The sequence below is a fragment of the Bos mutus genome, chromosome 13 (genome assembly GCF_027580195.1).
Source record: "Bos mutus isolate GX-2022 chromosome 13, NWIPB_WYAK_1.1, whole genome shotgun sequence".
NCBI lineage: Eukaryota > Metazoa > Chordata > Mammalia > Artiodactyla > Bovidae > Bos > Bos mutus.
In genome coordinates, this window is record NC_091629.1 from 22,809,779 (window position 1) to 22,836,571 (window position 26,793).

Genomic DNA, 26,793 nt, shown 5'->3' on the forward strand with positions numbered 1-26,793 from the left:
GCTGTACAGGGTCAGAAAACCCTCTGTGATAAGAAGATATTGAGTAGAGGCTGCTAAAAATGAGCCTGGTGTGTTTGAGCAGCAGCCAGGACCAGAGTGGCTGGAGGGGAGAGGAGTGGAAGGGGATGAGGCAGAGAGGCCATGGGGACAGGTCGTGAGGAGCCTTATAGGACTTTGTAAGAATCCGAATTTGACTCTGAGAGAGCTGGGAGTCATGAGGGATTGGTCAAGCGAGCAATGGGATAGGACTCCGGTTGTAACAGGGTCCCTGTGGTGGCAGTGTGGAGAGTGGCCTCTAGGGGGCCAAGGGCAGAGAGAGAGGCCCCTGGGCAAGCTGCTGCAGTGGTCCACGTGAGTCATGTTGGAGTGTGTATATGTGTTGATCCCTGGGTTGATCTTAGTTCTCTTGAATAACGTGAATGACTTGCTCTGCTGAGGTTTCTGTGGAGGCTTCATCACACCTCATGAATCATTAAGTATTTAGCCATTTGTGATAGATTCAACCTCCCCGTGTGGGGATGGGGAGAGGGGGAAAGTGGGAGTGAAAAATATGACCACCTAATCAGGTAGCACAGTGGTAGAGAATCCTCTTGCCACTGCAGGAGACAATGCCATTGGTTTGATCCTTGGCTCGGGAAGATCCCCTGGAGAAGGACGTGGCAACCCTCTGTCCCCATGGACAGAGGAGCCTGGCAGGCTGCTGTCCATGGCTTTGAAAAGAGTCAGACGTGACTGAGCGACTAACACTTAGGAGCTTTGTGGTGGGAATGGGATGTGAAGACCAAATTAATGCTTCTTATCAAAGTCGCAATGTCAGTATTTCCTCAATATTCAAATATTCCTGTGCCCATGATGTAACCAAAGTGAACACACTGGTGTGTTTTCTTCCATGCCTTTCTCCATTATAGCATGACACCTTCTCACTTTTTTTCAATGGTTAAAACTTTCAACCATACATGTATGTACAGAAAATAGTATTATAAACCTATGGACATTTGTCCAACTCCAATCATTATCAACATATGGAGAGTATTCTTAAAATGTATCCTCTTTTTAGATGTGTTTTGATGTTAATCAATGGCATCATGCCAATTCGTCTATAAATATTCAGTAACAATATGGAATTATTTACAATATCATCCTATCATTGTCATGCCTAACCACATTAATGATAATGTCCTGGAAGTAGAGCATCAAACAACCTGTTCGCATTTCACCTCCCTGCACCCCTACCACTCTCTATTGCAAACAAACTGGGGATTTCAGTTGTTCATCTTGTAGACTGAGCTTTGATGACCATCCTCTTCTCTGACCCTTCCGTGTCTGCAGCCCTGCAACCTAACTTCTGCCTGGCCTTCTGCAAGAGTCCCAGCAAGGCCAAAATAATCAACCGCTTCTACATTTCCAAGTCCAGGTTCTCTGAGACCTTTGTACATGGCAGCTGCAACACTAAGAACAAAAACTTTAAAATGGAGGAAGACTGCATGAGGATCTGTGGTAGTGGTATCATATCCTGGGGTAAGACAGGGGGCAGGGCATGGAGGTGGGGGAAGGGCAGGGGAAAGAGATAGAGCTCAGGGGACCACACACCCCTCACAACCCCCCAGTGACTTTTCTCCTCGATGCCTCCCTGGAGAAGTGGCTGTAGTATCCACGAACAAGGCATGTCCTCCATGGGCCAGTGTGACAAAAGGTCACCCCTAGAAGCCCCATCATCATAATCTGGTTCTACTCACATGTTCCCATTTTTCAGATGGGAACACTGAGTCAGTCACTCTGGAGAGGAGGTCACAGTGCTCCTGAGAGCCCCACCTAACCTGCAAAATTCATTTGCTCTTTGTTGGTCACCTCGGTCCTAGGAGGACTGTGGTTGCATATTTCTGGGATGGTCAGGGTGTATGGTGTCCATGTCTGGGTCTTCAGAGATGTCAGTCAGCAAAACCCTCTCTCCTTTCAGAGAACCTGTGGACTGTACTCCCCGGAGATGCTGAAGGTCAAAGAAGAACCTCCCAGGTTGGGCTCTGGCTGCTTCTGAAAAAGTTCTGCCTCCTCCTATTCCTTCTCAACCTTTCCATTCTCAGCAGAAATCTGCCTCTTTCCTTCCCGCTATGGGCCTGCTTGCTTTATTTCTGTCTCATCCAGTTTTCTCTAAGCACCATGAGAGCAAGCCTTCTCTTTGTCCCTAGAACTTTGCACAGTTCCTGGCACAAAGGTTACAGCCCATGAATATTGGAGGGAGGGAGGAAGGAATGCAGGAGAAAAGCTCCTCATGACTGGAGTGAATCCAGGATCTTGTCCTAACCTTCTTTCTCGCTGCATCCTCACCTTTATCTGCCACCCCACCATCACCTCCAGAACCTTCTGTAACCGGGGTGCCTGGACCCTGCCCCTCCTCTCTCAGCTGGAACTGCTGGGACCTGTCTCCTTTTCTTGATAAATATGATTTTACATTCATGAAATCACACCCGAATTCTTTGCCACATCATCTATGTTAATTAGATGAAAGTGGAGGCGGTCCTAAGATGGTGGAGGAATAGGATGGGGAGACCACTTTCTCCCACACAAATGCATCGAAAGAACATTTGAACGCTGAGCAAATTCCACAGAACAACTTGTGAATGCTGGCAGAAGACGTCAGGCACCCAAAAGGCAGCTCATTGTCTTCGAAAGGAGATGGAGAAGTCTTGAGGCTACTGTAAGAATAAGACTGAAAACCAGAGGCAGGAGGCTTAAGTCCAAAACCTGAGAACACCAGAGAACTCCTGACTCCAGGGAACATTAATCGATAAGAGCTCATCCAGAAGCCTCCATACCTACACTGAAACCAAGCACCACCCAAGAGCCAACAAGTTCCAGAGCAAGACATACCACACAAATTCTCCAGCAACACAGGAACATAGCCCTGAGCTTCAATATACAGGCTGCCCAAAGTCACACCAAACCCATAGACATCTCAAAACTCACTATTGGACACTTCACTGCACCCCAGAGAGAAGAAATCCAGCTCCACCCACAAGAACACTCACGCAAACTTCCCTAACCAGGAATTCTTGACAAGCCACCCGTCCAACCCCACCCACAGTGAGGAACCTCCACAATAAAGGGGAACCACCAACTGCCAGAATACAGAAAGTCCACCCCAAACACAGCAATATAAACAAGGTGAAAAGGCAGAGAAATACTCAGCAGGTAAAGGTATATGATAAATGCCCATGAAACCAAATAAAAGAGCAGGAGATAGGGAGTCTACCTGAAAAAGAATTCAGAATAATGATAGTAAAAATGATCCAAAATCTTGAAAACAAAATGGAGTTACAGATAAATAGCCTGGAAACAAGGATTGAGAAGATGCAAGAAATGTTTAACAAGGACCTAGAAGAAATAAAAAAGAGTCAATCAATAATGAAAATAATGCAATAAATGAGATCAAAAACACTCTGGAGGGAACCAACAGTAGAATAATGGAGGCAGAAGATAGGATAAGTGAGGTAGAAGATAGAATGGTAGAAATAAATGAAGCAGAGAGGGAAAAAGAAAAAAGAATTAAAAGAAAGGAGGACAACTTCAGAGATCATAGGAGTCCCAGAAGAAGAAGAGAAAAAGAAAGGCCATGAGAAAATACTTGAGGAGATAATAGTTGAAAACTTCCCTAAAATGAGAAAGGAAATAGCCACCCAAGTCCAAGAAACCCAGAGAGTCCCAAAAAGGATAAACCTAAGGCAAAACACCCCAAGACACATATTAATCAAATTAACAAAGATCAAACACAAAGAACAAATATTAAATGCAGCAAGGATAAAACAGCAAATAACACACAAGGGAATTCCCAATAAGGATAACAGCTGATCTTTCAATAGAAACTCTTCAGGCCAGGAGGGAATGGCAGGACATACTTAAAGTGATGAAAGAGAAAAACTTACAACCTAGATTACTGTACCTAGCAAGGATCTCATTCAAATATGAAGGAGGAATCAAAAGCTTTACAGACAAGCAAAAGCTGAGAGAATTCAGCACCACCAAACCAGCTCTCCAACAAATGCTAAAGGATCTTCTCTAGACAGGAAACACAGAAAGGGTGTACAAACTCGAACCCCAAAAAAACAAAGTAAATGGCAACAAGATCATACTTATCAATATTACCTTAAATGTAAATGGGTTGAATGCCCCAAGCCAAAGACAAAGACTGGCTGAATGGATACAAAAGCAAGACCCCTATATATGTTGTCTACAAGAGACCCACCTCAAAACAAGGGACACATACAGACTGAAAGTGAAGGGCTGGAAAAAGATATTCCATGTAAATAGAGACCAAAGGAAAGCAGGAGTAGCAATACTAATATCAGATAAAATAGACTTTAAAATAAAGGCTGTGAAAAGAGACAAAGGACACTACGTAATGATCAAGGGATCAATCCAAGAAGAAGATATAACAATTATAAATATATATGCACCCAACATAGGAGCACCACAATATGTAAGGCAAACAAGTATGAAAGGGGAAATTAACAATAACACAAAAATAGTGGGAGACTTTAATACCCTACTCACACCTATAGATAGATCAACTAAAGTGAAAATTAACAAGGAAACACAAACCTTAACTGGTACAATGGACCATTTAGACCTAATTGATATCTATAGGACATTTCACCTCAAAACAAGGAATTTCACCTTTTTCTCAAGTGCACATGGAATCTTCTCCAGGATAGATCACATCCTGGGCAATAAATCTAGCCTTGGTAAGTTTAAAAAAACTGAAATAATTCCAAACATTTTTGCTTGCCACAATGCAGTAAGATTAGATGTCAATTACAGGAGAAAAACTCTTAAAAATTCCAACATATGGAGGCTGAACAACACGCTCTGAATAACCAACATATCACAAAAGAAATCAAAATATGCATAGAAACAAATGAAAATGAAAACACAACAACCCAATACCTATGGGACACTGTAAAAACAGTACTAAGGGGAAGGTTCATAGCAATACAGGCTTACCTCAAGAAACAAGAAAAAAATCAAATAAATAACCTAACTCTACACCTAAAGCAACTAGAAAAGGAAGAAATGAAGAACCCCAGGGTTAGTAGAAGGAAAGAAATCTTAAAAATTAGGGCAGAAATAAATGCAAAAGAAACAAAAGGGACCACAGCAAAAATCAACAAAGGCAAAAGTTGGTTCTTTTAGAGGATAAATAAAATTGACAAACCATTAGCCAGACTCATCAAGAAACAAAGGGAGAAGAATCAAATCAACAAAATTAGAAATGAAAATGGAGAAATCACAACAAATAACACAGAAATACAAAGGATCATAAGAGACTACTATCAGCAACTATATGCCAATAAAACAGACAACTTGGAAGAAATTGACAAATTCTTAGAAAAGTATAACTTTCCAAAACTGAACCAAGAAGAAATAGAAAATCTTAACAGACACATCACAAGCATGGAAATCAAAACTGTAATCAGAAATCTTCCAGCAAACAAAAGCCAAGGACCAGATGGCTTCACAGCTGAATGCTACCAAAAATTTAGAGAAGAGCCAACACCTATCCTACTCAAACTCTTCCAGAAAATTTCAGAGGAAGGTAAACTTCCAAACTCACTCTATGAGACCACCATCACCTTATACGAAAACCAGACAAAGATGCCACAAAAAAAGAAAACTACAGGCCAATATCACTGATGAACATAGATGCTAAAATCCTTAACAAAATTCTAGCAAACAGAATCCAACAACACATTTAAAAAGATCATACACCATGACCAAGTGGGCTTTATCCCAGGGATGCAAGGATTCTTCAACATCCACAAATCAATCAATGTAATACACCACATTAACAAATTCAAAGATAAAAACCATATGATTATCTCAATAGATGTAGAGAAAGCCTTTGACAAAATTCAATATCCATTTATGATAAAAACCCTCCAGAAAGCAAAAATAGAAGGAACAAACCTCAACATAATAAAAGCTATATATGACAAACCCACAGCAAACACTATCCTCAATGATGAAAATTCGAAAGCATTTCCCCTAAAGTCAGGAACAAACAAGGATGCCCACTCTCACCACTACTATTCAACATAGTTTTGGAAGTTTTGGCCACAGCAATCAGAGCAGAAAAATAAATAAAAGGAATCCAGATTGGAAAAGAAGTAAAACTCTCACTGTTTGCAGATGACATGATCCTCTACATAGAAAACTCTAAAGACTCCACCAGAAAATCACTAGAGCTAATCAATGAATATAGTAAAATTGCAGGATATAAAATGAACATAGAGAAATCCCTTGCATTCCTATACACTAACTGAGAAAACAGAGAAATTAAGGAAACAATTCCATTCACCATTGCAATGAAAAGAATAAAATACTTAGGAATATATCTACCTAAGAAACAAAAGACCTATATATAGAAAACTATAAAACACTAATGAAAGTAATCAAAGAGGACACAAATAGATGGAGAAATATACCATGTTCATGGATCAGAAGAATCAATATAGTGAAAATGAGTATACTACCCAAAGCAATCTATAGATTCAATGCAATCCCTATCAAGCTACAAACGGTATTTTTCACAGAACTAGAACAAATAATTTTACAATTTGTATGGAAATACAAAAAAACATTGAATAGTCAAAGCAATCTTGAGAAAGAAGAATGGAGTTGGAGGAATCAACCTGCCTGACTTCAGGCCATACTACAAAGCTACAGTCATCAAGACAGTATGGTACTGGCACAAAGACAGACATGTAGATCAATGGAACAAAATAGAAAGCCCAGAGATAAATCCATGCACCTATGGACACCTTATCTTTGACAAAGGAGGCAAGAATATACAATGGAGAAAAGACAATCTCTTTAACAAGTGGTGCTAGGAAAACTGGTCAACCACTTGTAAAAGAATGAAACTAAAACACTTTCTAAAACTGAAAGGTTGTTGTTGAATCACGCGAATACACCAGGATTCTTGGCCCCCGGAGGAGAAGAATTCAATCCGGGGCCAGAGACAAGGCTTGATCGCTCAGAGCTTTTGTGTAATAAAGTTTTATTGAAGTATAAAGGAGATAGAGAAAGCTTCTGACATAGGCATCAGAAGGGGGCAGAAAGAGTACCCCCCTGCTAGTCTTTAGCTGGATGTTATATAGTCACTAGCAGTCTGTTAATGAAAGAAAGGAATATCTTAAAATTCAGAATGGCACCAGGCCCCTCACCCATAAGATGCATTTTGGGATAAATGGTTTATCCTGGGCCATAAAATGATTAACTTGAATCTTGAAGAAGGGCAGACCACCATACAAATAGTTTCATTTACATAGATTAGGGAACAATATCCATACTGGTTTGTCAAGTAGGTTCTGGGCCAAGAGGCGGAACCGACTTGGAGACAGAGTTTGGGGTAAAGGCATAGTACATTAGCATAGCTTAAGACAAACATTTCCATAAGAAAAAGGCATTGGTTATCTCTAGACTCGAGAATAGCTAACTTCAGGCGAAGCCGGGTGTCATTATGGCAACACAATATTTTAAGAGAAACCTCCCTTTAAATTTGTATAGAGAAGGAAAAAATATTGCTAGTTTGTTTCCTCCTGCCGCTTAAGAGAGATAAAAATGTCTGACACTTGCAGGCTATTTCCTCTATTTGGAGACCCCTGGCCTTCCTGCCTGTTACCCTCTCAAAACCATACACAAAAATAAACTCAAAATGGATTAAAGATCTAAACATAAGGCCAGAAACTATAACACTCCTAGAGGAAAACATAAGCAAACCCCTCTCTGCCATAAATCACAGCAGGATCCTCTATGACCCATCTACCAGAGTAATGGAAATTAAAGCAAAAATAAACATATGGAACCTAATTAAACTTAAAAGCTTTTGCACAACAAAGGAAACTATAAGCAAGGTGAAAAGACAGCCTTCAGAATGGGAGAAAATAATAGCAAATGAAGCAACTGACAAAGAATTAATCTCAAAAATGTACAAGCGACCCCTACAGCTCAATTTCAGAAAAATAAATGACCCAATCAAAAAATGGGCCATACAACTAAACAGACATTTCTCCAAAGAAGACATACAGATGGCTAACAAACACATGAAAAAATGTTCAACATCACCCATTATCAGAGAAATGCAAATCAAAACCACCATGAGGTACCATCTCACGCCGGTCAGAATGGCTGCTATCCAAAAGTCCACAAACAATAAATGCTGGAGAGGGTGTGGAGAAAAGGGAACCCACTTACACTGTTGGTGGGAATGCAAACTAGTAGAGCCACTATGGAGAACTGTGTGGAGATTCCTTAAAAAATTGCAAATAGAACTGTCATATGACCCAGCAATCCCACTGCTGGGCATACACACTGAGGAAACTAGAATTGAAAGAGACACATGTACCCCAATGTTCATCGCAGCACTGTTTATAATAGCCAGGACATGGAAGCAACCTAGATGTCCATCAGCAGACGAATGGATAAGAAAGCTGTGGTACATATACACAATGGAATATTACTCAGCCATTAAACAGAATGCATTTGAATCAGTTCTAATGAGGTGGATAAAACTGGAGATTATTATACAGAGTGAAGTAAGCCAGAAAGAAAAACACCAATACAGTATACTAATGCATATATATGGAATTTAGAAAGATGGGTAATGATAACCCTATGTGTGAGACAGCAAAAGAGACACAGATGTATAGAACAGTCTTTTGGCCTCTGTGGGAGAAGGCAAGGGTGTTATGATTTGAGAGAATAGCATTGAAACATGTATATTATCATATATGAAACAGATCACCAGTCCAGGTTCGATGTATGAGACAGGGTGCTCAGGGCTTGTGGACTGGGATGACCCAGAGGGGTGGGATGAGGATGGAGGTGGGAGGGGGTTTCAGGATGGGGAACACATGTACACCCGTGGCTGATTCATGTCAATGTATGGCAAAACCACTACAATATTGTAATTAGCCTCCAATTAAAATAAATAAATTAAAAAATTAAGCAGCATGAATTAAAAAAAATTAGATGAAAGTGAAAGTCACTCAGTCATGTCTGACTCTTCGTGATCACATGGACTATTCAGTCCATGGAATTCTCCAGGCCAGAATACTGGAGTGGGTAGCCCTTCCCTTCTCCAGGGGATCTTCCCAATCCAGGGATCGAACCCAGGTCTCCTACAGTGCAGCTATGTTCTTTACTGTCTGAGTCACCGGGGAAGACCAAGAATTCTGGAACGGGTAGCCTATCCCTTCTCCCATGAATCTTCCCAACCTAGGAGTCAAACCAGGGTGTCTTGCATTGCAGGAGGATTCTTAACCAGCTGAGCTATCAGGGAAGCTATATCTAATCTAATATTAGACAGTCACTTCCAAATTCTTTGATGCATCATGTATGTTAATTTCTGATAGTATTGCCTAGATGTTCTTTGTTTTTGTATTAGTAACATAGAAATAACTGGGGACCCACATGACTAACAGTTTCTGGCAGTTGTCTTCCTTCTGATTTTGAAGAAAGGAATTTCTGAAGGAATTTTCCTTCCTCCCTTGCTGTTTCTCCTCCAGCAAGTCACTTTCTTGAGCTGTAGTTTAGTTTCTTTATCTCTAAAATAAGAATAATGAAGCTTAACTCCTAAGATGGTTAAATAATAACAAGCTACTTTTTCTAGAACACTTGTTGTGAATCCACCTCTCAGGTCACAATGTTAAATGCCCTCCAGGCCAAGTGAGTTATGTGGATATTTGGAGTGGGGGTGGAGGCAGGAGGGACAATAAGGAACAGCGGGGATTATGGAAACTGGAGAGAACACTCCCCTCCTGAAAAGAGAACAGCTCTCCTTAGCTTAGTTCACAGCTTTCAAAGCATGGTCCTTCGAGCAGCACTCTCAACCCCAGAAACTTGGTAGATGCAGACACTCAGGTCCCACCCATGACCTACCAAATCAAACCAGAAACTAGAATTCTCAAATCTGTTTTGGAACTAATGTCTAAAGGATTCTGATGCTCACTCAACGTTGAAATCCACTGTTCTTGATAAATTGCAGGACTGTGCTGCCAGATTGTTTATTTTTTCTAACAATGCTAGAAATTTATTTTCTATAAACTCCCACTATCAAGTCCCGGCAAACTTTTAAAAACTGTGAAATGTGATGTGGGGGCTAACAATACTGATGTTCTAGCTGGATACGCAACCTTGGTTTATGTTCTTCCTTTTAATGGGCTGGCCTGGTGGCTCAGACAATAAAGAATCCGCCTGCAATGTGGGAGATGTGGTTTCGATCCCCGGGCTGAGAAGATCCTCTGGAGAAGGGAATGGCTACTCACTCCGGATGTTCTTGCCTGGAGAATCCCACAAACAGAGGAGCTTGGTGAGCTGTAGTCCATGGGTTCGAAATGAGTCGGACATGACTGAATGACTGAGCACCCCCAGCAAGCACTTCCTTTTAATGCTTAAAATAATCCTTAAATAATGGTATTCATGACAGCACTTTTAAGGAGGAAGACGCTGTAGGTCCAAAAATTGTTATATCACATAGTAAGAAAGAGGCCAAGCATGACATGGATATGAATGCCCCTCTCAGAGGGCATTATGTCATAGAAATCTAAACATCATGTGTCTACCCCGGGTGCAGTCTATCCATTTCAGTCTATCTACCCAGTTAGATAGCAGGGAATCTAAAATTCTTAAATTTCAGAGGGAAGAACCAAGAAATAGAAGCAGAAATAATATCTGGAGTCCCATAGTCTGGATCTTTGTCCAGAATACAATGCCTGTGATGCTCCCGCCTTCTTATTTCTCTGAAGACGATTGCAGCAGGTTTGTTATTAGAGACCTTAGTCACTCACAAGCTGGAAGGGGGGGGGGGGGAGAAGGAGGCTGAGCCCATCAGGGGGCTTCTGGTCTGGGGCTTCTAACCTGGATCAGAGTGAGGAGGACCAGGAAAGGAGATTGGGAGAGAAAGACAGATGACAGAGGAGGGGGGAGAAAAGAGATGTCTCTGTTGTTAGGGGAGTCTCTGCTGCTCCCTGGTCTCAGGTGGATAGACTGAGGGGAAGAGGGGCAGGGTCAGAAGGCCTCCTGAACTCGAATCCTCGCTGTACCCTCTGTTGTTCGTGTGTACTAAGCAAGTGGCTTCACCTCCAAACTCTCTGAGGCTTGGCTTTCTCCTTCACACAGCGGGATGAAAATCTCAGATGCTGTAGGATGGACATGAGGCTAAACGAAATCATGCATGTGGAATGTCTGAGGAAAGAGTAGACCCTCCTCTCACAGTGGCTTGTTTGGTGACTCACGGGCTCCCGAAGCCCTTCTGTCCTGGGGCAGCTTGGTATTGAGAGCTCCTGCCCTTCTCCAGGGAAAGGGTGTCTGTGCAGGAAGGCAGCCCCATGTCCTCTCAACTTATCACCCAGCTCTGTTCCTGCTTGACATTTGGCTGGATTTGCTCCTGGGGCTTCTGGGCACTGAGCCCAGCTCCCTTCTCCTTGGGTCTGGAGTGTAGCACAGTGTGTGTGTGTGTGTGTGTGTGTGTGTGTGTGAGAGAGAGAGAGAGAGAGAGAGAGAGAGAAAGAGAGATTGGGAAATGCTTGTCTGTGTGTGGATGAGTAAAGAGACTTGTGCTACATGATTGTAACTGGGAGTGAATATACGAGAGTGAAGGGATTGTGAGTGTGTCACCCCTCACGTGTGCACTATAGTTTACAGCTTACAATACCGCAGAGTGCATGTGCACAGACTCTGAAGTCAGAATCCTGGGTTCAAAAACTCTCTGACCACTCTAGGGCTTTAAGCAAATTATTTTATTTGTTCTTATCTCAGGTTCTTCTTCTGTAACGTGAGAAAGTATCAATAGCTTCTCACCCTCTCTTTTAGGATTTTTCTGGACTATTTGAGTTAATGTATGTCAAGTACTTAGGATAACATGTAACACATAGAAAAGCTAGGTTTTGTGTGCTATAATTACTCCTTATTATTGTTATTATTAACATTTCAAAGGACTTTAGCTTCTCAGGGAGAAGCAATATATGCCTGTTGCCTCCATGGCTTCCACGTCAACCACATGATGTGTGCAGCGCGGATCTCATCTGATACCTGAGGACACAGGACTCTGGGAGATTTAAATACTCAGGAACAAAGTTAAGAAAACGCAGAGCTGGTACCCAAGCTGAGGTCCTGTGGCCCCATCGCCACTGAGGGAGAGCAGGAGGAAGGAGGAGGTTGCAGCTAACCTTCCAAGGTCCCCTGAAGTCCACTAGGGCAAACAGCTCTCCTATTTGTGAAACCAGGTGAGGGATGGCATGTGGTCAGGCTGTGGACACCACCTGTGTTCAGTTCCCTTCTTCCCCTCTGCCACCTCCTCTTTGTCCCTTTTTTGAAGCATAAACAGGGTTACAGCCCAGGACAATGTCACCTTTCCTAGCTAAGTTCCTACCTGGACCAGTACCTGGTAAATAGCACACATCCATCCAGTGGAGGAGCTGTGACAATGGTTGCAGGAAGGTGTCCTGTGTCACACCTGTCATCTGAGGTGGGGGGATGGTGCTCAGGGCACTGAGGTCCAGGTGAGATGACACCTGCACGTGGCTGAAAAGGTGGATGTGCACTAACACACTGCTGATCACTTATCTGTCCGTTGGTCGGCTCTCATCCACTCACTGACCATCCATCATATGCCAGGCACGGCTCTAGGTGTTCAGATGGACAAATTTCACCTGTCAGGTCACTATCTATGTTTACATGAGACCCACAGGCATTGGCAGGTCTGAGAACTGCTGTTTTTTGACATTTGGCCCCTTCAGAGAGAAGCAGGAGACGTGGTTAGGTAGGGAGATCACACAATAAACAGGACTGACCCAGCTCCTCCCTTTGCCCACTCCCCTCCTCGTGGCCTGATCCTACCCCTCAGCCAGGATATTAAAAGCTCAGTCCATCCCCAGCATCCTCAGGAGCCCTCCTGCAAGGCCACAAAGATGAACCAGCTCTGCCTCTTCGAAGCCCTTCTCCCTCCTGGTTATCCTGGTGGAGAGCACCCCGTGCACACAGGTAGGTCCAGCCTCACCTCTCCTCTACACACTGGAGGGAAATGACGGGAGTCCACAGAAGGGGCTGGGGAGCAGTGGTAGGGTGGGTGCTGCCAGCCCCCTTTGTATTTCTCCCTGGAAATTGGCTAGTTTTAACTGCAGGAACATTTCACCACTCTCAACATGGGAAAAAAAAAAAAAAAATTAGAATTAAAAAATATATATATCCCACCTAAAATACCGAGTCAGAGACCACATCCTTGAGCCTCTATTCCTGGTCAGTGTCTCTGATCCTCACTGTAGTGTAATAAAAGCATCCTTATTTCATCCTTGGCCGTATTCTTGACCCAGGCCTCCTGAACCTCTGGGAATTCACTGTCTTTCTTAGATAATGAATGTCCATCCAAGATATCATCAGAATTGCCTGTGTCTCCAGAAGAAGACAAACAGGCAGTTAAAGGTTAAAATTTTCAATACCATCCATGTCAGCAACTCTGGGGAGAGGGGTGGGAATGGAGATTGAGCTCAATCACCAATGACCACTGATTCAATCAGTATGCCTTTGTATTGAAACCTAAATAAAAATCCATGGACATTGGTGTTTAGAGAGCTTTCAGAGTGATGAACACAAGGAGGTGATGTGAGGGTGCTGAGCCCACTGGGGTATGGAGGCTCCGCACATCTCCACTCCACCTTTGCCTTACCCATTCCCTCCATTTCACTGTCCCCAAGCTTTATCTTTTATGATAACGTGGGTACAGTAAGCGAGGTGTTTCCTGAGTTCAGTCGCTGGGTCTATAGAGTTATTGAACATGGAGGTGGAGTCATGGAACCTCTGATTTTTGGCCAGTTGGTTGCAAGTATGAGTTATTCGAGATCACATGGCTTGCATCTGAACTGAGGACAGTCTTGAGCCCTCAACCTACAGAATCTGCGCTAAGCCCACCAATACACTACCAGAAGTACATTGACTGTGGCTGTTAAGTGTTGGTAGAGACATCATGTATTTGGCATCAGGGTAAACTCAGATTCATCCTCACCTGTGATATGAGGGGTTAGATGAGGCTTAAGGACACGGAAGTAATGAAAGTAGGACACTGGATCCAGAAACTCTACAGGTAAACTGTATTTTCAGCATTTCTGGCAGAATCAGGTACTGTATCAAATGGGTTGTGACTAGACAGTACCTAATCCTGACCCCACTACCCACGTGCTTGTGTCCTGGGGCAAATCATCTGCAGTTTCCTCATCTGAATATGGGGGTACATGTTCCATGGGTTCTTTGAAAAGATTACCTGTCATTAATATAAAGAGTTTAATCACATTTCATGGCCAATTTTTTCCATTTTCTAGTAAGATGTGTTCATGAAAAAAAAATGTCTATGTACCTTCCTTGGGCAAGAAAAAATATTTAGGTGTCATATATTGATATTCCTCCATTATTAAAATAAGCCAGAAAGACCTGGGATCAAAAGAGCAGAGTAACTGCAGGGTAAGCAAGAAACACAGCCCTTGTGTGGTTGGCTCGCGGGACCAAGGCAGATTCATATAGTTTTCAGGTCCCCTCTTGACTATTCTTTTATTATCTATATTTGATCTTTGTCTTGGTTCATGGCCCAGGCCTACTAAACTTCTTGGAATTTATCTTTTTTCATAGGTCATGAGAGCACTCAAGAAAGGCAACCAGGAAGCTTTCAGGTACGGACTGGTCTCCCAAAAACCTCAAACACTCACTTAGATGCTTGAACTTTCACCACTTTCTTGCCAGCACCTCTTGGGATAGTGGATGGCTCTGAGATTGAGATCAATCAGCCATGGCTGATAATTCAGTCAGTATGGCTAATTATCGAAAACCCCCCATAAAAATCTATAAATATTTGGATTCAGAGAGGTTTTGGGGTTAATAATAATATAGTGATCACATGGATCACATTATTTTATTATCATCTCAGTAGACTGAATATTAGATATGATTATGTAAATATGTCCGATCATCAGGTAGATATTTTACTAAAAAGAATTCGATCATATCCATTCTATTAAAGACTGTGTACTTGTTAAGAAAATGAAAATGGGAATTAAGTCCCTACAAAGCATTGTTCTTGGTTTGGGGAAACAGCTGTGAAAAATATATGGCAAAATAACTTGCCTTCTAGGAGGGAGAAAAACAATCAGATCAGATCAGATAAGTCACTCAGTCGTGTCCGACTCTTTGCAACCCCATGAACCGCAGCACGCCAGGCCTCCCTGTCCATCACCAACTCCCAGAGTTCACCCAGACTCATGTCCATCAAGTCAGTGATGCCATCCAGCCATCTCATCCTCTGTCGTCCCCTTCTCCTCCTGCCCCCAACCCCTCCCAGCATCAGAGTCTTTTCCAATGAGTCAACTCTTCACATGAGGTGGCCAAAGTACTGGAGTTTCAGCTTTAGCATCATTCCCTCCAAAGACATCCCAGGGCTGATCCTCTTCAGAATGGACTGGTTGGATCTCCTTGCAGTCCAAAGGACTCTCAAGAGTCTTCTCCAACACCACAGTTCAAAAGCATCAATTCTTCAGCGCTCAGCCTTCTTCACAGTCCAACTCTCACATCCATACATGACCACAGGAAAAACCATAGCCTTGACTAGACGAACCTTTGTTGGCAAAGTAATGTCTCTGCTTTTGGATATGCTATCTAGGTTGGTCATAACTTTCCTTCCAAGGAGTAAGCGTCTTTTAATTTCATGGCTGCAGTCACCATCTGTAGTGATTTTGGAGCCCAGAAAAATAAAGTCTGACACTGTTTCCACTGTTTCCCCATCTATTTCCCATGAAGTGGTGGGACCGGATGCCATGATCTTCGTTTTCTGAATGCTGAGCTTTAAGCCAACTTTTTCACTCTCCACTTTCACTTTCATCAAGAGGCTTTTAAGTTCCTCTTCAATTTCTGCCATAAGGGTGGTGTCATCTGCATATCTGAGGTTATTGATATTTCTCCTGGCAATCTTGATTCCAGTTTGTGTTTCTTCCAGTCCAGCGTTTCTCATGATGTACTCTGCATATAAGTTAAATAAACAGGGTAACAATATACAGCCTTGATGAACTCCTTTTCTATTTGGAACCAGTCTGTTGTTCCATGTCCAGTTTTAACTGTTTGCTTCCTGACCTGCATACAGATTTCTCAAGAGGCAGGTCAGGTGGTCTGGTATTCCCATCTCTTTCAGAATTTTCCACAGTTTATTGTGATCCACACAGTCAAAGGCTTTGGCATAGTCAATAAAGCAGAAATCGATGTTTTTCTGGAACTCTCTTGCTTTTTCCATGATCCAGCGGATGTTGGCAATTTGATCTCTGGTTCCTCTGCCTTTTCTAAAACCAGCTTGAACATCAGGAAGTTCATGGTTCACATGTTGCTGAAGCCTGGCTTGGAGAATTTTGAGCATTACTTTACTAGCGTGTGAGATGAGTGCAATTGTGTGGTAGATTGAGCATTCTCTGGCGTTGCCTTTCTTTGGGATTGGAATGAAAACTGACCTTTTCTAGTCCTGTGGCCACTGCTGAGTTTTCCAAATTTGCTGGCATATTGAGTGCAGCACTTTCACAGCATCATCTTTCAGGATTTGGAATAGCTCAACTGGAATTCCATCACCTCCACTAGCTTTGTTCATAGTGATGCTTTCTAAGGCCCACTTGACTTCACATTCCACGATGTCTGGCTCTAGGTCAGTGATCACACCATCATGATTATCTGGGTCGTGAAGATCTTTTTTGTACAGTTCTTCTGTGTATTCTTGCCATCTCTTCTTAATATCTTCTGCTTCTGTTAGGTATGGACCTAACAGACAAACAATAGCAGAGGGGGAAAATCCTATAGTAGGTCATAAGTTTCTTAAAGGTAGAGAGGGACATGGAGAAAGGATGCTGTGCTTTTTCTCTCCAGGGTCAGGGAAATCTTCTGTGATAGGAGGCTTTGAGCAGAGGCTGTAGAAGTAATGTGCCTGGTGTGTGTTGGAACAGCAGCCAGGACCAGGGTGGATGGAGCTGGGTGGGCAGAGGGGAGGGGAATGGAAGGCAATGAGGCTGAGAGGCCATGGCGGCAGGTCATGAGGAAACTTGTGGGACTTATTAAGATCAGAATTTGACTCTCAGTGAAAGGAGGAGTCACTGAGGGATCAAATATATATCTTTTAATTATATCAAATATATATATTTGAGCATACAAATTTCTCAAGAGGCAGACCACCTGATCTGCCTCTTGAGAAATCTGTATGCAGGTCAGGAAGCAACAGTTAAAACTGGACATGGAACAACAGACTGGTTCCAAATAGGAAAAGGAGTTCATCAAGGCTGTATATTGTCACCCTGTTTATTTAACTTATATGCAGAGTACATCATGAGAAACGCTGGACTGGAAGAAACACAAACTGGAATCAAGATTGCCAGGAGAAATATCAATAACCTCAGATATGCAGATGACACCACCCTTATGGCAGAAATTGAAGAGGAACTTAAAAGCCTCTTGATGAAAGTGAAAGTGGAGAGTGAAAAAGTTGGCTTAAAGCTCAGCATTCAGAAAACGAAGATCATGGCATCCGGTCCCACCACTTCATGGGAAATAGATGGGGAAACAGTGGAAACAGTGTCAGACTTTATTTTTCTGGGCTCCAAAATCACTACAGATGGTGACTGCAGCCATGAAATTAAAAGACGCTTACTCCTTGGAAGGCAAGTTATGACCAACCTAGATAGCATATCCAAAAGCAGAGACATTACTTTGCCAACAAAGGTTCGTCTAGTCAAGGCTATGGTTTTTCCTGTGGTCATGTATGGATGTGAGAGTTGGACTGTGAAGAAGGCTGAGCGCTGAAGAATTGATGCTTTTGAACTGTGGTGTTGGAGAAGACTCTTGAGAGTCCTTTGGACTGCAAGGAGATCCAACCAGTCCATTCTGAAGAGGATCAGCCCTGGGATGTCTTTGGAGGGAATGATGCTAAAGCTGAAACTCCAGTACTTTGGCCACCTCATGTGAAGAGTTGACTCATTGGAAAAGACTCTGATGCTGGGAGGGGTTGGGGGCAGGAGGAGAAGGGGACGACAGAGGATGAGATGGCTGGATGGCATCACTGACTCGATGGACGTGAGTCTGAGTGAACTCCGGGAGTTGGTGATGGACAGGGAGGCCTGGCGTGCTGCGGTTCATGGGGTCGCAAAGAGTCGGACAACTGAGCGACTGATCTGATATATATATATATCAATACCAGGTCCTGGTGGTAAGACAGGGGTCAGGTCAGGGTGGGAGGGGAAGGCTGGGGAAAGAGGTGGAGCTCAGGAAACCACACACCATTCACACCTGCACAGTTTCTTTCCTCCTTGTTGCCTCCCAGGAGAAGACGCTGCAGTGTTCTGTGAAACCTGTAACCCTGAGCGTGTCCTTCATGGGTGACCTTGGCAGAAGGTCAGCCCTAGATGCCTCTTTATGATGATCTGAGCCTGATCATATGCTCCCCTTTCTCAGATGGCAACACTGATTCAGCCACCCTCCAGGGCAGGTCTGCAGTGCTCCTGGCAGCCCCCCACCCCCACCCAAGTCTTGAAAAACTCATTTCCTTCTCGTTGGCCATTCAGATCATGGGGACTACGGTTCCACATTTTTCGGAAAATCTTGGATCTGTCGAGATGACCGGTGTCCACGTCTGGAGCTGGAACTCAGCAAGAGGATGTGCGAAGAGTGGTCCCTGAAACTCTGAAGTCCGAGGAGGATCCCTGCAGGACTGGGCTGTGGCTGCTTCTGAAACAGTCTCCTCTCAGTTCTTCTCTCCCCTACCCTCCTCAGCAGAACTTGTCTATTTCCTTTCCTCCATGGGTCTACATGTCTTAATTCTGTCTCATCCAGCTGTCTCTCAGCGCCACGAAAGCCAGCCTTGCCTTTATCCTGAGCACTTAGCGCAGTTCCTGACACCAAGGAGTGCCGGGAGCTGGCGAGAGACATTCTGCTCGTGACAAAGGTCATGAGGAAGGAGGCTCGGCATACACAAAGGCGGGATCGAGCCTCGGGAGTCTCCCCGGATATTCTCGAGTATCTTCTCCCAAAAAACCAGAGTCTGCCTACTTTATTGCTTTGTGCTCTCACCTCTGACTTTACTGGGGGCTGTCCCCCACCACCATCTCGCTCTCTCTGTCAAAGAGTTAACTTACAGCTCCAATTAATAAAGTTCCTGGGCAATTAGGAGTGTTTAAATCCAAACCCCTCAGATGGCTCTCTAACTCGCCTGACAAGTTTACCCGGACTCCTACAGCTATGCATACGATTGTTTACAGTCTCCCAGCCTCGAGAGGCACAGGAAGCTTAAGATAGTCAAATAGCTTAGAACCTCTCAGAGAGTTAGAAACTGTCAGAATAAACTAGTAAAGGATTTCATTGATGAGCCAATGATTGTTGCCAAGTTTTCACATCCCCTGAATTGTATCCTTGAATATGTATTAATTAATAGTTGGTATGTAGAGAAAATAAGTAGTGGCCTTGGTGTTAGTAACTTTAGACCCTTAAGGTAATAAATTCTTTCCTTTGTTGTAAACCCATTACACATCCGCCCTATAGGAATGCAATTTTATCTTCGGAAGACGGCGCCAAACCTTAAAATAACTACTCTTAGAGAAAATAAGTCTTTGTTGATAAGTCCTTGTCAAGAGTCATAAAATGTTAATAGGCCTTCTGGCCAGAAGATGATGTAAATCACCTAAACCATTTGTATACGATAAATTTGCAGGAAAGAAACCCTGGTTTTTGATAAGAATCAAAGACTGCTGACTTTGCATCCCCTATTATCCTCTATATGTAACTTAGGGTATAAAAACCCCTGTTGAAAATAAAGTTACGGGCCTTGCTCATCAACGCTTGGTCTCCCCATGTCATTCTTTCCTTTAACTTCCGGCTGAAGTCTCCATCTGGAGCATGGATATCCTCTGCGACCATTTATTTGCCTGGGCTTCTAAGACCCACTCAAGAAGGTGTCTAAGGTGGGGCACCTTCCGCTATTCGAGAGGGCGCCTGCGGCCTCCGTGGTCAGAGCTAACCTGGTGTCACGGGTTATATTGATTTTCCGCGTAAACCAAGCTACTCAGCCTCTTTTCTCCACTGAATTTTCCTACTGAGCTATCCTCATTCTATTACTCTTTATATCTCTAATTACCATTTGAATAGGTCGCCGACGCCGTCTCCCCTTCGAATACCCTGGGTCAGCCGGGGCTGGACCCCGGCAAAGGAGACAGTTCATAATTCTTTGAGGAAGGAAGGAGTGCTGGATGGAGAACATTCCTCATGCCCACAGTGACTACAGAGCCTGCCATTTGATGACAGGACTTTTGTTTTCACCCGCATCCTCACAGCATCCTCACTGTCATCGCCCTCCCCACCATCACTGCCCTTCTTGTGGGTGGTCACGGTGGAATTTCCAGCCTCCAGTTCTCAGCATCAATCACGAGAGAAGGGTTTGGGATAAAGAAGCTCCTTGACTGCACAATGATGTTACAATTTTCTTTTCTGTGGCTTATATTTCAATAAATGCATATTCAAAATTAAACTGACTGGAGTGGAGTCTGTTGTTTGCAACTACAAACCTTAACCAGTAAGGTCCATGGAAATGGTGGTCCTCTCTGCTCTGCTTAGCAGTGGCTACCTCCCTTTTCTCCATCTACAGAGTGTGCCCTACCAGGTATAGGAAGCAAACCCATTACAGCATCATCTACCTTTTCACAGCCACTCTAAGCTACACAAAAACCTGAGACACAGACACCTCAGTATGTAGGCTTTTATTCCTTACTTCTAAGTTCAGTCCAATTTAGGGGCAGGTTGTTCTCCTGGACTCTAAGAAGGAGAATGAATATCAGACTCAGTTGTCCACTTTTCTAAGGAATCGGATTCCCTGAGGTCACATGTGGGGAGGGGGCTTCTTATTTCAGTTAAAGAAAGGGCAACTACCTTTTTTGTGTCACAGGCTCTGTGTTAGCATTTTGCCTGTATTATTCTATTTATCATCCTAAGAATCCTTCAAGGGAGGAAATGGAGGCATGGAGACGGCTCTCAGCTGCTGTATTCATTTGCTCGCACTGCAGGCCCCCGGTCTCCCAAGTAGAGGGACTTTGATGATGTTTTCTTGCTCCTGCCTCTGGGAGGATGTAGGTTGGAGACACTTTTGGAGAACAGAGAGTTATCTGTGTTACTGCAGATGAGGAAAGTGAGGCATGGGGACCACGGAAAGAACAGTAATGAAACAAGAACACAGATGGTGCTTGTGCTGGTGCTGTTACTCACTACTTCCTTGTAGACTTGGGCAAATTTCTCGACATCTCTGAGCTTTCCTTTCTTTATTATAAAATAAGGATAATGGTTGTATTTGTTAGTGTTTTTAGCCAGATATCACTACACACAATCTGGTTTCTAGTTGAAGTCTGCTCTGCTCAACTCAGTCACTCAGGCACATCTGACTCTTTGCAACCCCATGGACTGTAGCCCACCAGGCTCCTCTGTCCATGGGATTTTTCAGGCAAGAATACTGGACCGGGGTGGCCATTTCCTTCCCAGAAGTAGCAGTCACTGAAGATAGGGGGATGTCTGGTCATTTTGGTTGTTCCTGTAATTTAGCTTGTTTTGTCTGTGTTCAAACATGATTACCAAATGTCTTATTTTTGTCCTGATATTTCATGGACACAGAATGACCTTGTCTGATATTGAGGTTCTGTTTAATGTTAATATTGAGCAGAAGAATATTAGGCCCACTGTGGTGCCAGGGCAGGTCTTGGAACTCAGAGGTTGCTTTTTGCTTTGTCTATCAATCTCATCATGTTGTGATCAGAAGAAAAAGTTACTTTTAAAATTATTTGCACAGGTATTGCCAGAGTAACTTTTACCAATGTCAGATCTGATAGCAATATATAACAAATTTAATTTTTACTCAAATTATTCATTTGTAACAGTGTAATAGGATAATGCCTTGGTGTTAATGAAAGGAGATGGGCTTAAGTAATTCACTATGCTGCTGTGTGCTCTTGGGCACGTCATTTCATCTCCCTGAGACAGTGGCGTGTTGGGGAACTGGTTGTTATTTGCAGAGACCCCCACATGTTTCGAGTCAGGGAAACAACCTAGACTCACTCCTCTTTATTCTTTGTGTCCCTGTTGGGGTTTGGAGAGGAGACTATTGTATTAGGGACAGTGCACTCAGAACCCCTTACCACTTCTCTGCATTTTCAGAATCCCTGGCATATTCAGGTAGTTTATACAATGGGTTGTGCCAGGAGAGTGTCTTGTCCTGACCCAATCCTGCCACTCACATGCTCTGTGTCCTCGGGCAAGTCATCTGCAATTTCCTCACCTGAATAGGGGGACCAGGCTACGTGAGCTTTTTGAAAGACTTACCAGTCATGAGTATGAAGAGTTTACACAGTCATGGTCAATGATGTCCATTTTCCATCAAAGTGTTTTAGTCCAGAAGACTTGTCTACCTACGTTTCCTCACTACCTATTCAAATAGAAATTTGTGTGTGAAATAATCATCATTTCTCTGTTATGAAATCAATCAGAAAGCTGAGTGACAGATGAGCTTCTTTCCTCCAGAGGCAACTGCAGGCAGAGTCGGAAATGAAGGACTTCTGTGACTTGCTCATGGGGCCTAGACAGCTTTTTCCAGGCTGGCACTATATTAGTCAAAACTCAAGGCTCATATTCTTTCCTCCCAGTCAGACTATTATTTTTATCTTCCTATCATGATATAGGATGTTAGAAGAGACTCATAATTATATAAATAAGCCTCATCATCAAATAGACTAACAGGAGTTTTATTATATCCAGTCTCTTCAATGATTATGAACTTGGCATGAGGATGAAATGGGAAATTCATCCCCTTGACAAATATTCACAAATACTTATGTTTTCCCCCCTAAAACTTATATTTCTTGGTGTAGGAAAGCAGCAGAAAAGAAAACTAGTAAGATAATATGCTTTCTAAGAGGGTAATAGACAATTAAGGCCGGAAAATCTCATGCCAGGTGGTGATGAGTGTTTTGTAGAAAGAGAGTGATGGGGATACAGGAGGCTGTAGAAGTTAAAGAAACACTCTGGAATCAGGAGGCCTTGAGCAGAGGCTGACAAAAACGAGCCTGGTGTGTTTGTGCAGCAGCCAGGACCAGGGTGGCAGGAGCTGAGTGGTGGGGGGAGCGGGGGGGGGGGGCGGGGTGCGGAGTGGAAAGGGGATGAGGCAGAGAGGCCACGGGGGCAGGTCGTGAGAAACCTTGTAGGACTTCTTAAGAATCAGAATTTGACTCTGAGAGAGCTGGGAAATCATGAGGGATTGGTCATGGGAACAATGGGATGAAAGTGTTACTCAGTCGTGTCTGACTCTCTGAGGCCCCATGGACTGTAGCTCACCAGGTTCCTGTCCATGGAATTCTCCAGGCAAGAATACTGGAGTGGATTGCCATTCCCTTCTCCAAGAGATCTTCCCAATCCAGGGATTGGACCTGGGTCTCCCTAGTTGCAGGCAGATTCTTTACCCTCTGAGATCATTAGGGAAGCCCAACAATGGGATAGGACTTCAGTTTTAACAGGGTCCCTGTGGCTGCAGTGTGGAGAGTGACCTCTAGGGAGCAAAAGGCAGAGACAGAGGACCCTGGGCAGGCTGCTGCAGTGGTCCAGGTGAGTCAAGATGAAGTGTGTACCTGTGTTGGTCCTGGGGTTAATCTCAGTTCTCTTGATAACATGAATGATTGCCCTGTTGAAGTACTGTGCATTACTATGTAAGGCATCATCACAAATCATGATGCATTAAATATTTAGACATTTATGACTGATTCAACCTCTAGCCTGAACGGTTTGCCTTGCGTCTACCTTCAGCTAATTTTAAACGGCCCTATAAAAGGTTTCAATGGAAGGTTTTGCCTCAGTGAATAAAAAATAGCCCCATCTTGTGTCAGAAATTTGTAGACCAAGCTGTACAAAATGTTAGAGGAAAATATAAAGATCTATATTTGATACATTATATAGATGATATTTTGGCAGCTCATAAGGACAGAGCCTTGTTGCAACAAATTTTGTCTGAATTGATTGAGGCTTTGGAAAACTGGGGTTTAAAGATAGCTCCAAATAAGATACAAGTAAGTCCTCCTTTTCTCATTTAGGGAGGGTATTAAATATCCATACTGTGAGTCATCCCCTTTTGCAGCTGCGGAGAGATGGTTTACTAACTTTAAATGATTTCCAAAAATTATTAGGAGATATTAATTAGATACGCCCACTTGGACTGCAAGAAGATCCAACCAGTCCATTCTGAAGGAGATCAGCCCTGAGATTTATTTGGAAGGAATGATGCTAAAGCTGAAACTCCAGTACTTTGGCCACCTCATGTGAAGAGTTGACTCATTGGAAAAGACTCTGATGCTGGGAAGGATTGGGGGCAGGAGGAGAAGGGGATGACAGAGGATGAGATGGCTGGATGGCATCACTAACTTATGGACGTGAATCTGAGTGAACTCCGGGAGTTGGTGATGGACAGGGAGTCCTGGTGTGCTGTGATTCATGGGATCGCAAAGAGTCGGACACAACTGAACAACTGAACTGAACATTTAAAACTGACTACTGCAGATTTGAAGCCTTTGTTTGATTGCTTAAAAAGCGATCCTAATCCCAGTTCTAAGAAAAAGTTGACTAGTGAGACAGAGTTGGCTCTTGTTAAAGTGGATGAGGCTTTAAATGATCAGTTAATTGGGATTAATATTACCAGAGGATGGGATTTAATTATTCTCACCATAGAACATACACCTACAGGATACTTGTGGCAAAAAGGCCCACTGAAATGGCTCCATCTACCAGTGACCCCTAGAAAAATAGTTTTATCTTATCCCAGCTTGGTGACACAATTAATTAGAAAAGGTAAAAAAAAGTGAAACTTTTTGGAAAAAAAGTAACAAATATAGTGATTCCATTCAATAAAGATCAACTGCAATTTCTTTTACAAAATAGTGATGATTGGCAAGTTGCCCTGATAGATTTCTGGGGTCAAATTTTCTTTCATTTGTCCTCAAGCCCCCTTTTGCTTTTTTTTTTTTTTTTTTTTTGAAAACACATCCAGTAATTTTTCCAAAGAAATTTTCTATTCAACCTTTGGAAGGGACAATTTTAGTTTTCACAGATGATTCCTCTAATGGTAAAGCAGTCACAATTATTGATAAAATATCCCATGTTCAGGTAACTGAAGAGACATCTGCCCAGAAGGCTGAGTTACGAGCAGTTATTTGGGTTTTTCAACATTTAAGAGACCACACCTTCAATCTTTTGACTGACTCCCGATATATTGTAGGGTTGTTTCCTCATATAGAGACTGCTAATATTCCAGAAAATAAACTACTATCTTCTCCTTGTTATCTGATTTACAGAAAGAGATTAAACACAGAGATAAAAAATATTTTGTGGGACATATTAGACCCCATTCTGGCTTGCCTGGCCCTTTACATGAAGGAAATGCTTTGGCAGATGCATTAACTAAAGTAATTGCTTTAAACTTACATAAAAAGATTGACAAGACCAAAAATTCTCACAAAATTCACCATCAAAATGCAGCTGGTTTAAGGTATGAATTTCATATCCCTAAGGAAACAGCTAGACAAATAGTTAAGTTATGTCCAAATTGCCCAATATTTAATCCATCTCCACCATTAGGAGTAAATCCCTGAGGCCTTAGGCCTAATGCTCTCTGGCAAATGGACGTAACTCATATCCCGGCCTTTGGAAAACTGTCCTTTGTGCATGTTACCGTGGATACCTTTTCTCAGGTTATTATAGCCTCTGCTAGATCAGGGGAAGCAATAAGAAATGTAATTCAGCACTTGTTTCGATGTTTTTCCCAAATAGGACTCCCCGAACAAATAAAAACAGATAATGCCCCGGCTTATACTTCCGCTGCTTTTAAGAGACTTTGTCAACAATTTTCCAAAGTACATTCAACAAGAATACCTTATAATCCCCAAGGTCAAACCAGAGTGGAAAGGGCACACCAGGCTTTAAAAAATCAGATAGCTAAATTAAAATGGAGAAAATTTAAGTATTCCTCTCCACATCATGTTCTACACCACGCTTTGTTTGTAATTAATCATTTAAACATAGACACACAGGGGCAGACTACAATGATGAGACACTGGATTCCTGAAGGGGCTATGACTCAGCCCCTGGTCAAGTGAAAAGACCTCCTTAGCAGAGAGTGAAAAGGGCCGGATGTGTTGCTAACTTGTGAGAGAGGGTATGCTTATGTGTTTCCACAGGACTCCACTTCTCCTGTTCGGACCCCTGAGGTTACTGCAATCCCTGGAGTCCTAGAGTCCAGGACCAATGGGACACTCCTGTCTCCCCATGCCTCCTCCTCCATATGGGGGTAAGGGGCCTCCGCTAGAAGTTTCCTGGAGGAGGGTATGCTTATATTTTTCCTCAGGACACAGATTCTCCGATTTGGATCCCGGACAGACTGATTCGTCATGTCACAGTCCCCCAGGCACCTGGTTCCCTCATTACTTCGACCGCAAAAAAGGAAGGGGACTCCTCTACCTCTACCTCCCCTGCTGACACGGAGAGTCCAACAGTACCCAAGACAACTGGCATAGGAAATCCCAGATGAGCAACAAATAGATCCACCCATAACGTTTGCTCCTTTGTAGTGTTGCAATGTCCACCCTATCTTATGGTGCCTGTGACTGTAACCACTTATTGGAATGATAACTATGGTCTTGCTGTGTTGCAACAATTACAAGATTT

General features: G+C 43.0%; 1 long non-coding RNA gene across 1 annotated transcript; it reads left to right on the top strand.

The window, feature by feature from the left end:
- The first annotated feature begins 10,730 nt into the window (after nucleotides 1-10,730).
- LOC138990515 (uncharacterized) lies at nucleotides 10,731-20,503 on the top strand. The gene is made up of 5 exons (XR_011466658.1): nucleotides 10,731-10,815; nucleotides 12,000-12,281; nucleotides 12,933-13,038; nucleotides 14,674-14,714; nucleotides 18,624-20,503. It is a non-coding gene; the product is annotated as an uncharacterized lncRNA (long non-coding RNA).
- The last annotated feature ends 6,290 nt before the right edge of the window (nucleotides 20,504-26,793 follow it).